This window comes from Lupinus angustifolius, chromosome LG17 (assembly GCF_001865875.1).
Source record: "Lupinus angustifolius cultivar Tanjil chromosome LG17, LupAngTanjil_v1.0, whole genome shotgun sequence".
Lineage (NCBI taxonomy): Eukaryota > Viridiplantae > Streptophyta > Magnoliopsida > Fabales > Fabaceae > Lupinus > Lupinus angustifolius.
The window spans coordinates 12,431,313-12,439,505 of NC_032025.1; the positions used below are offsets into that span (position 1 = coordinate 12,431,313).

The window sequence follows — 8,193 nt, forward strand, 5'->3', positions numbered from 1 at the left end:
AATCTCAAAACAAAAGAAAAACGAGAAAAGATCCGCTAAGATCTTTAAGCGATCTTAGGCCAAAATTAGGACAAAAACACATCAGATCCTCAATCGTATCAATAGTAAAAAACGAAGCAATAAAATCACGAAATGAATAATTGGAAATAGGGTATTGGAGAAAAGGATATGTAGTGGGAAGGGAAACACAATTTGAGCCTTAATATCTATTTTTTTGAAAACCATTTAAGCAGACCACGATTCAAGCCCAAAAAGTCCTTGTTGAGGAATAATTTGTTTGGAACCACGCTAAGGGTAAAAAAGCAAACTGACTCCAAAGAGAAATATTTTAAATGCATTCATTAAACCAACACTCGCACAAAATGATCATTACACCAATATTTCTAACAAGTAAAAATGAGAAAAAGAACATCCCGTTAGGTCGAAAACCTAAAAGGGCGGCCTAAGCAAAAGTTAGGGGTTATTATCAAAAAAAGTCGTTCTCAATCGAAAGAGTCATCAGTTAGGAAGACATCAAAGAAAGATACTGAGGCAAATTTCTTGGATGAGCAAGCTCCTCCAATAAATCTGTAGCAAAGGTCCTGAAGTAGATTATGGGGTGATTCAAAGGATTCAGATTGATGAGCAAATACTGGGACAATTTATTGAATGATCAGTCCCATCCAATAAATTCATAACAAGACGCAAGGACAAATCTGTTGAACAATTGCGCTTTTGGCAAGACACTAGGGCAAAAATTTTGAGGAGACAAAAATTTAACGAAGTTCAAAACTTGGCAAGGGGAAATTAATGTTATCATTGTTATAGAAAGTTGATAGAGATGTCATACACCCATTCTTAAAACCCCTTCAAATTTGTACTTCCGTATGTTAATATCAATACAAATTCCTACCTCGTTCATTATCCCTCATATAGTAGTGCATGAGTTGTTTTTGTGAAAATACACTGATGAATAATAATATGACCTTTTGCGATAATCAATCAGAACAAGTAATCGAGCAGTATGGCTATCCATAAAGAAGAGCTGAAATCATATCTATATAAAAGGGCTTCACAACTCATTGAAGTTGGAACTTCAGGTTGTAAGGATGCTCAAAAGCAAACTCACTGATGACAGACATGTAAAATAAAAACAAATCATGATTTTGTCAATAAATAATGCAAACACTCCAAGCAAAAACCACCTACTTCGTACTATATATACACTAATTAAAAAAGCATCTCATTCATATCATGCATCTATTCATAAAATTCGTTGCAGAAAAGTTGTTTTTAGGCCACAACGGGTAGAAAGTAGGCTAGCTCAAGCCAACCCAATCCCTCTCAACCTACCGATAGGCGAGTTCCGGCAGTATCCGATCTGTGTTCTCGCTTAAATTTCATTGTCTCGAGTTCCAGCAGCACCCGACGTGCGTTCTCGCATTTACCATTTTATTGCCTCGAGTTCCGGAAGCACCCAACCTGCGTTCTCACTTAATTTTTATTCTATCGAGTTCCAGCAGTACCCGACATGCGTTCTCGTTTTAAAATTACACTTTCAGGACCTCGAGCCTGATGTAAGTTTATGAGTTTCGGCAGTAACCGACTCGCGTTCTCACAATTATTTTTCTTATTTCATGATCCATTAATAAACACCACGTTCTCTATCAGATTTTTGTGTCGTGAACATTGTTTTCGCCTATTTGTAACAAAATTTGCATTCATTTCTTTACTAATTGCTTACAAAGATAACACTCAAACATCAACTTATTTGCTATCTAGTAAACAATAAATAAAGAGGGACAACTGTAAACACTCAATTTTATCCTATCCGATATCTTTCTCGTGATGTAAGGTAATTCATAATGCAAAGTACATTTAGACTTAATTGATGATACTCTTTCAAATTAAATCTTCAATGTGGTGGATAATCTAAAAAAATCTAGTTTCCTATTGATCCAAAAAAATCTACACCTTTTTAAGTTTTCATAAAAAATATAATAAGAAAACGAGGCACTTTCAGAAATTGTCCTTTTAGATTACTTTTACTTTTTTTATATTTAACTATAACAAGCAAAATTTTGAACTTCAAATCTTAATACAATTGTCAATTTATCTTCTAACTATTAAAGACAATATGGTATAGAAAAGGTTGTTATATTGTAACTTTCAGTAGAAATCATACACAACGATATTTGATGTTATGAATAATGCAGAATTGATAGAGATCCTTACATGTTAAAAACTATTTTCATACAATCAAAGGATTAGAATGTACATGACTGTAAAGGGTATGGTATCTATGAATTCTTTAAAACTGTTCACGAGGTCAACATGAAAATACCAACTACATCCTCTGCTAATATCTCAACATGGCAACAAACTTTCAGATGGCATGAAAGTCTAGACAGACCAAGAGCATAACAAAATGACAAATACTACAAAACCAATTACATCCATATCAGATAGTGATGCTATATAAGCTCATTTGGAGTTTCTGAGAACAATGATAACAGAATCCCCACGGAGGAACATTTTGATGATGAATCTGTCCTTGTTAACTGGCCGAGCCTTTTTCTTTCCCTTACCCATCTTCGGCACCTGATTGTACACACAACAATTAGATCATTGGCTGATATAACAAGTGCATGGGAATTAAATCCAAAGGAACAAAGCATACCTCAGTCCACATCTCCCTGACATTTTTCAAGGACCGTGTTGCCTGAAGAAACAGAAAACAATAATTAAAACTGAATCAGAGGTTCGGAAGACCTTCATGTGAAAATGAACAAACGGGGTGAAAATTCTATCTCAATTTGTCAAGGGAATTCATTTTAACAGTGATCAAGGATGCAAAAATCATATTGACAACAAAAAAACCTGATTATTAGAAGCAAGTATTGTACTATGAGAAACCCAACAAAATAAGTACAAATTGAGAAACCCATGGGGATTAGACGAGTTTTATATAACACAAGTATTGTACTATGAGAAACCCAACAAAATAAGTACAAATAATAGCCTGTAACATTACCAGAATATCACTTGAATATATAATAACCTATAGAAGCTATTAAAGAAAATATTAAATCCAGATCATGATTGGGTGATAATATTCATTATAGAACGCACTATGTTCTCTGGGTCACAATGTTAACAGAACATAATTAACTCAATCAAGCTATACAAATAAGATCATGATTCAATAATCAGCGAACATACCACATAACAGAAGAGCCTATACACAACGCAACGAGCCATACACAGGCATCAAATCCAGTGTGATTAGACAGAATAATTAGAGACATAGTGAGTTAACCAATTACCACTCTGTTTCGGTTACACATGTTAAAAGACATTCAGCACAATTCCAAGTGGCCCTCAACAGATATAAAGTAGCGGTTCTGTTTCAGAGACAATCATTGGCGGAAAAAAAAAACTCTCGACAGTTACATAGACTCACAATCAACATGAATGAAAATAATTATGGAGTAATTTCAGGAAGAGTAATCATTCAGAGAACAAATCAAAGCAATAAGCAATGGCAAGCCACATGGCATATCCCTTTTCGGTTACATGTTCTAACGAAGATAAAGGAAAGTCAGGCGGGAATCAGTAAAAGTCTAACTAAAATGGTACACCAAAAGATGCAAGATTATATTGTTAACTTTTCAGTACACAATTGCAAATAAATATGACTACAGTTACACTTTTAAGGTAGTAATGGCAGAAAGATTACCACTGATTCCAGTTAATGGATATTCAGAGGATGCATAATCAATCATTTTAGTTACCCTTCATAGATTAAATAGCTATCAAAGATAAAAAAACAGCCATGACTTCAGCAGGCACAAATAAACCATTTCAGTTACAGAATCAGCCTAATGGCAACAATAAAGGGAAATCATGGAGCATAAACCTTCCAGGTTACTGGATTGAAATGGGCAACCTCAGGGTCTTCCTTCAAATGACTATAAAAGGAGACATTACCAGAAGAGAAAGGGGGGAGAATAAATATAGAAAACAAAGCAAGCAGAGAAAGCATACTGATATCATCCATAACACATGCACAGAGGGAGAGGCAGGATCAGAGAGCATATGCAGAGATATCAAGTGCACACAAAAAGTATATACCAGATTACAGCATAGAAAAACCAAAGAAACAGATTACAACGTAGCAAAACAGTTATCAAAAGAAGAGAAAGAAAACAAATATCACATATATGCCGATACAGAGAAATCAGAAACAGGGGCATAACATTCAGGAAGTAAAAAAAAAAGCACACTTTCAGGTAATTCCTTCATCCCTTACTCATAGCATTACAGACAGAAATGCATATACATATAATTGGCCAAAACTATGGGTGATTCCCTTTTTTACATAACACACTCTTGTTTGATAGTATGAAACGCATAGAGGTAACCCAAAAATTAAGATTTCATAATCATCTAATTTCACGCTGTAAGGACTAAATAGAAGAGGAGTAGAGGTCATTACCGAGTTCCCTTATGCTCTATCGGCGTCGAGATGCAACTCGAGACCACTCCGATGCTGTCATGAACCATCCTCAGCCATAGCCTTCTCTCACCGAGGCTAATCGCCGATGAAAAGGGACAATCGAGTCCCTACCTTACTTCGGTGACCACCGTGAGAACAGGAGTCCAAACCAGAAACCACCGCGAACCACCTTCCCACTTCGTCTTCATTTTACTTCGATTCATTCACTGGAAAACCCCAAAACAACCTAAAAATCACCATTACCCGAACCAATCAAACGAAGGAAGAAAGAAAAACGAAGAAGAAAGAGAAAGAGAGAAGACAACACCGTACCTTATCATCGTTGCTAGACCCCGGAAAGAAGAAGGGAAACTATCTCCGGTGACCCTGTCCGGTCTTCATGAAGGTCGCGTGGAGAGAGGACAAGCCAATGCAGAAGAAGATGGAGGAAAGGATAGAATTAGGGATTTTGAATCCCTTTTGGGGATTTTGGATCCCTTTCAGATTTTGGGTACCAGGAACCCGTATACCCTGCCCTTTTTCTTTTAGTGAACCTTTTATTTACTTATTTAATTATTATATTTCTATGCATTTACTTATGTTCCTATATTATATATTTAATATTGCTTAAGATGTTTGTTTTGGTAATTGAAATAAGATAGCTATACTTCATATGGTAAATAATAATAATATGTTTTTATCCTACAAACGTTACTAATATCTGTTTCTAACAAAATCTAATAAAAATTGTTCCTTTTATAACCAAAAGAAATAATAACGCATTACTATATTATTAAGTTAAATATGAAATTTTTATAGTGAGATTATGATTTGAGTCGTCTCTAATTTATTTGAAAATGAGAAGAAGGTCTACGACCAATATTATATCTAAGCTGGCTCGCCCAGGTGAGGGTAGTAAGGTTTCCAGGACTAATTCCTCGCCCTTTTGGGCTACCAGATCAAAAATCTCCACTGTTTTTTATTCCTAGCGTTTTAGTTTCTCGAGTGGTATTCCTTCACGGATAATAACCACGAGACTTGATATTTTATACTATCTTAGGGACATTCAGCCTAAAGAAACATCATACTTAATCTAGACACGAAATCATTTGGTTAAGTATGAGTTTCTAACAAAACAGAAATAACTCTCAACTTTTGAGATAGTTTTATATTTGGACACCACTATGTCACGATGTATTCTCTCTCACCTTGGGTTGTAGTGTGGTTGATTCCCTTTCCGTGAATGGATCGGTTGTCCCACTTCGAACGTCTCGAAACTGATACAAAACACAAATCAATGATTCGCTAGTTAAATCGTTTTCCTACTAACTCTAAGATAAAAACATCATTTTAATCCATTCTAAGAGCATCTGAGACTTTCATCCATCCGGTCCAAGATTAATATTCTTGAACCATCATTTATCCTCGAAAGTCTCATTCCCGATTGCTATCGGTTCATGATCATTTCAACACCTTTTTACAAGGATTGATCTCATGATCAAAGCGACATTTCGATTTAAAGTATTCTTTGATTTCAAAATCATCATCTTTCATCAACATAAACAATATGCATATTTTCAAACACTAAAATAGCCCCATGAACAACAAGATTTCATGGTTTCAAAACAACAATTTCTAGATTCACGAAAACTCATTTTTCACGCTCTTGCGTATAACAAGAGATATGAAGGTTTTTTTAGAAAATTTTAACGGTTGAAAATGTTCGTAACATACGCATAAACATCTTACTCGAATATTGAAAACAATGAATGGCTAGATTTCTAAGAGATTAGGAACAAAGAACTAAGAACTTACGTTGGAGTTCTTGAGAAAAATCTGAATGAAGAAGAGAAAAATGAAATGAAATGCTAAGAGTTCTCCAAGTTAAATGGTTCTTTTAAGGTGCAATGAATCAGCTTTAGAGAGGCAAGCCAAGGGTTTTCTAACTAGCGTGACTCTTTTAAAAGAATTGAATCAGATTTAGAGAGGCAAGCCAAGAGTTTCCAAGATTAAATGGTGAAAGGTTAGATGAAGGGTTTAAGGGGTTTAGTGTAAAAAATGATTATTTTTGCTTGCTTGCCCAACAAGTTTCACTTGGGAACATGAGGTGACTTTTTGGCGAAACATTCGCGATGAGACCATTCCCGAGTATTGTCGGCTAATACTTGGTTGGATATTAAAATCTTCCGATTACGGTCAGAATTTTGAAATGCCGAATTCCGAGTGGAAAAATATTTAGAAATGCATTTTGGATAAACTTGATATCTATCCTGAATCGAAATAATATTTCGAAGCCAAAAGCGCAATCGGAATTTGATTCTGAGCTACGGAAATGAAAACACGTTTTTAAGCCGAATTCTGACGAATTTGGGTCCGACAACAGTCCAAAAACTTTTCGTCACAGAAAGTTATGAACATTTACCACAAGATAGGAATTCACAAAACAAGACTAACACTCAACTACGGTTTAGCCTAATTCATTACTGATTAATTTCTAAAATTAATTTTTGTTAAAAATAAATAATTAATAAAATATATGGAATTTTCATGGTGTTACAATTTGCATCCAAATGCGTGAAGATGAGATATATTAGGTTTTTGGCCCTTCAAAATTTCATAAGGAGTTTTTAAAAGTTTAAGCCTTAGGAGTACTGGATTTATAACATAGTAGACCATATGCACTTTATCGGCCCAAAAATATTTAGGCACTTTGCTTTCATTAAGCATGATCCTGGCCAACTCATCTAATAAGCGATTTTGCCTCTCAACAACTCCATTTTATGGAGGAGTTCGAGGAGTCGAGTATTGGTGTAGGATACCGTGCTTATTGCAAAACTTGTCGGGCATGTAGTTTTCAGATTCACTACCATGGTCACTACGTATATATACTATCTTATGGTTAAATTGGTTTTGGATTTGCTTGGCCAAGTTTTTGAAGGATTTGAAAGCGTCACTTTTTACAGAAAGGAACAAGGTCCATGTGAATCTAGAGAAATCATCCACGATTACCAAAGCATAGTAACTACCTCCAAAACTCATAATTTGTGACGGTCCAAACAAGTCTGTATGGAGAAGCTCCAATGGCCTTGTTGTGAATATCACGTTTTTCGAAACAAATGAGTTGTTGACTACCTTACACCATTGTCAAGTGTGACAAGTTTCTTTAGATTTAAAATAATGTTTAGGTAGTCCATCAACCAAATTGTGATATGATAATTTTATTTAGATGTTTAATATGGACATGCGCAACACACCTATGTCAAAGCCACATATCACTTTATTTAGAAATAAAACATTTTGAAAACAATATAGTGACATCTTCCAAATTAACCATATAGATATTATTTATATGATGACCGACAAACTTAAAATTATTAGTTATATTGTCACGAAATATAAAACAATCAGAAACGAAGGATACTTGGTTACCTTTATCACATAATTAGCTAACACTTAATAGGTTGTGCTCCAAGCCTTCCGCATAGAGCATGTTCTCGATTACTACTTGAGAGGTATTGCCAATTGTCCCAACACCAACTATTTTCCCTTGGTTGTTGTCGCCATAGGTGACATACCCTTAGTCTTTAAGTGAAAGATCAAAGAATTTAGATCTATCACCGATCATATACTTCGAACAACCGCTATCCAAATACTAGTGTTGCCCATGCGTTCAAAGGCATATCTACAAAACATATTACTTGTCTTGTTTAGGTACC

General features: G+C 35.0%; 1 long non-coding RNA gene across 1 annotated transcript; it reads right to left on the bottom strand.

Annotated features, from left to right (window-relative positions):
* On the bottom strand, positions 2,211–4,981 carry LOC109331031. The gene is made up of 4 exons (XR_002105725.1): positions 4,811–4,981; positions 4,478–4,724; positions 2,660–2,701; positions 2,211–2,580 (listed from the first exon to the last, which is right to left on the bottom strand). It is a non-coding gene; the product is annotated as an uncharacterized LOC109331031 (long non-coding RNA).